This window comes from Malus domestica, chromosome 12, assembly GCF_042453785.1.
Source record: "Malus domestica chromosome 12, GDT2T_hap1".
In the NCBI taxonomy this organism is placed as follows: Eukaryota; Viridiplantae; Streptophyta; class Magnoliopsida; order Rosales; family Rosaceae; genus Malus; species Malus domestica.
In genome coordinates, this window is record NC_091672.1 from 24,601,960 (window position 1) to 24,605,904 (window position 3,945).

Here is a 3,945-nt window from a genome sequence, read left to right on the forward strand (position 1 = left end):
TTTTTTACATTATCTCTATATATTATAGTTTTGTGTGATTAATTGTCGCTCATGAAACTTGATCTTGGTTGCAGATTTATGTCTAAATTTATCTTTGTTTTTTTTTTTGGTCGATAATTTATCCTTGTCTAAACGATAATATTTGTAGCTGTCTTCCTAATAAACAAAGATCGGAGAGGGAGAGAGGGAGGCAAGCCGACTTTAACGCCTATCCTCCAGTGTCCCAAAACACTACAAATACTCAATAGGAATAGGAGTGTGATATCCATACATCTCATTTTACTTCTCACACACCTTTTTAATTTTCGACTATCGGATCGGATGAATTGAAGAAGATCAACGCACAAAAATTATCAAGGGATGTGTGATAAGTAAAATGAAATGTGTAGATAACACATCCTGTACCCAATAATCTATCTTGTCACTCTCAGACATTACACATAAATACACCTGCAAATATATACATTTATAAGAATATATAAATAAATAAATAAAAACAGCAAATAAACAGAGAGAAAAGGAAAGGCTTTGCATATTTAGACGGACAAGACAAGAAAAATCAGAAAAAAATAGAAGGAAAAAAAAAAAGAGGGAAAAAAGAGAGAGATCACGGTTGCAACGGCCAGGCAGGCCACCCTCCACCTCAACACATCTGGTTGCAAATTTTGCAAGTCAATGTGAGCAATCATTCCTTCGTTCTCTCTCTCCTCTCTTTCTCTTCAAAACACCCCAACTTTCTCTCCATTTTTCTTTGGGAAAAAAGACAAATACCCAGTAAAATCTTCCCCACCTCGGATTAGCCTGCATCACCATCGTTCCCGCCTCCAATTTTGTGTCCTTTTTTTTAATTTTTTTTAATTTTTTATATTTTTTTCTGGGTGCCCAAACGGTGGTGCTTGCTGGGCAATGAGGTAGCTCTCAATTACCTGTCTATTTCTTCAATTTTTATTGAATCAATTTTATTTTTTTGGAATTAATTGAGGGTGGTTTGGGAAATTTGAAAAAGTTTGCTACTTTGGAAGATGCAGCATAATATATTTACTACAATGCGGAGCTTGAAGATCATGGATGGGTGTAAAGGAAGTCAAGTTTTCGCGCTTAATCCTTCCGGAGCTACTGCCGCCGGCGGAAACGGCGGTGGTGGTGGTGGTTCGGGGGACAAGCTTCTTTACGACCATCTCCGGGTCAACTCGATTTGATCCAGAGCGAGTCGGGGCAGTTTTCAGGCTCCGAACCGACCGCCAACAATGTTTTGCTTGAGACTCTTCTCCCATACGGTCTGCCGGTGTCCGATCTCCTTGAGCCCCAAATCGAACCATCCCTCAAATCGGTTGATTTTGTCGAAACCCTAGCTGATGTGTACCGTAGGATTGAGATTTGCCCCCAATTCGAGAACTGGAAGATGTATTTGGAGCAATGTGCGACGTTTCAGGGCCTGTCGGATCCGAAATTGTTCCGGCGGAGCCTCAGGTCGGCGAGGTAGCACGTGCTCGATGTGCACTCGAAGGTGGTGCTGGCGTCTTGGTTGAGGTATGAGAGGAGGGAGGATGAGCTTATTGGGTCGTCAGCAATGGATTGTTGTGGTAGAAATGTTGAATGTCCGAAGGCTAGTTTGGTTTCCGGGTATGATCCTGAGTCTGTTTTTGAGTCTTGTATGTGTTCTAGGACGCCGCGGGGGCAAGATGACGATGATGATCTTGTGATGGGGGATGTCGAATGTTCCACTTCGGAGGAGGATGGTGATATGTCGTTTTGTATTGGAGATGCTGAGATTAGGTGTGTTCGATACAACATTGCTTCGCTTTTGAGGCCTTTCAATGCAATGTTGTATGGTAACTTCATGGAGACACGAAGGGAGAAGATAAATTTCACACAATGGGATATCTGTGGAGGCAATGAGGGCAGTGGAGATTTTTAGCAGGATAAAAAGAGTAGATTCTTTTGAAGTGAAAACTGTTTTGGACCTGCTATCCTTTGCAAACACGTTTTGTTGCGATGAGTTGAAGGCGGCATGTGATTCTCATTTGGCATCTCTGGTTTGTGAACTGGAAGATGCAATGCTGCTGATTGACTATGGGTTGGAGGAGACTGCTCATTTTCTCGTGGCAGCTTGTTTGCAGGTGTTTTTGAGGGAGCAACCAAGTTCGTTGCACAATTCTCATATGATGAGATTATTATGTACTTCAGAAGCTAGGCAAAGGTTGGCTATGTCCGGGCACTCTTCTTTCGTTTTGTATCATTTTTGAGCCAGGTTGCTATTGAGGATGACATGAGATCGAATACAACGGTGATGCTTCTAGAGAGGCTGGCAGAGAGTGCCACCGAAAGTTGGCAGAAGCAACTTGCATTTCACCTGTTAGGTGTTGTGATGCTTAAGAGGAAAGAATTTAAAGATGCTCAGTGGTGGTTTGAAGCAGCAGTAGAGGTTGGTCATATTTATTCCTTGGTGGGCATTGCAAGGGCCAAGTTCAAGCATGGACATAAGTATGCGGCTTACAAGCAAATGAACTCATACACCGAAATATGTTCCCTTGTAAGATAACCGAAATCTATCATATTTAACAGTTACTTATGAGGTGAATTCTTATCTGAAATTTGGTTCAAATTGTTGACAGAAGAATATAACCTTCTAATTGATTAATTGCAAGCTACAACGACAACTCTTGAACCTTCAATTGAAATTCTTTTGAGTCTAACAAATCAAGGACTAAATAAGATTAGCAGCAATAGTACTGCAGAACCCATAATGGACGAACTAATTAACAAATTGACAAAGAAAAATACTTCAAACACAGCTTTGCTAGAGATGTTGGACAAACGTTATACAGCAGCAGATGTTGGAACTTTTGAATCAAGTTAGCTCAATACAAGGATTACATACTATTTAATGTGTATCGTGTAAACCACAAATCAATATTGCACTCTATATGCAAATATATATATATATATATATATATCATGCTTCTGTGCAATTATAAAGCTTTAAATATTACCTGAAGACGACAATCTGATGAATGAACGAGATGAAGCCAGGAACAAACTGAGTATGCCATTGCAGTCGGATGAATGCACATAGAAACACACGAGAGAGAGTCTTCTACTCACGTCAAACCCTAGTGATAGTGCTAGAAAGTGTTTGACATATTCTTCGTGTGAGCAGGGACATCTCCTATATCGATAAATTACTCAACTACATCCCAGCTATCATGGGATGGTTGAAGCCTAGTAATTCTCCACGTTTATTCAGTTGTAAAACCACAACTAATGACGTACACTTGTGTCCTACAAACAAGAGACTTTATCTTTCAGAGGGTTTTGACTTTAATTAATTAATTTCACGTTGATTATTCTTATAATACTCAGTGACAATTCACATAGAGAAGATGGACAGAAACAAAAGCCTTACTGGTACTGAATACAAAAAGATTCACTCCAACTCCTAGCCTGTGAGGTCAACGGCCGGGCCAACGGTTCCTCTGCCCCTTTTTCTTCGCATTCATACTAATATTTTATGTCGATAGTTTAATCTGCATGAGAATACGTGAGCCTATTAATACGGAACAAACCCATTATTTGAGAACGAGGATGTCTGTCGTTTTCTAGGAAAATAGATCATCTCCGGATCTCTTCCATCTAATCTTTCAAACCAACACATTCAGACTTTTGAAATTTAATCCAACAACTACAAATAAAAATTTTTATTAAAAATTATAATAACTTTAACCGTTGAATCAAATTTCAAATGTCCGTTGGTTTGGAAAATTAGGTGAAAGGGATCGGAGGATCGCTTTTCTTCTTCTAAAGGTCTCTCGGCCCCTTCACACATATTTTATTATTATTTTATTCACAGTAGGGCATCAGTGCCCGCATCTTTGTAATATTGTAATGCATGCCTCCATGCATGCATGGTGCACTGCACCATATGATTTCCATTCAAGCCGGCCT

General features: G+C 39.8%; 1 pseudogene; it reads left to right on the forward strand.

Annotated features, from left to right (window-relative positions):
* Positions 1-779: 779 nt before the first annotated feature.
* LOC108174899 (ethylene-overproduction protein 1-like) lies at positions 780-2,594 on the forward strand (annotated as a pseudogene).
* The last annotated feature ends 1,351 nt before the right edge of the window (positions 2,595-3,945 follow it).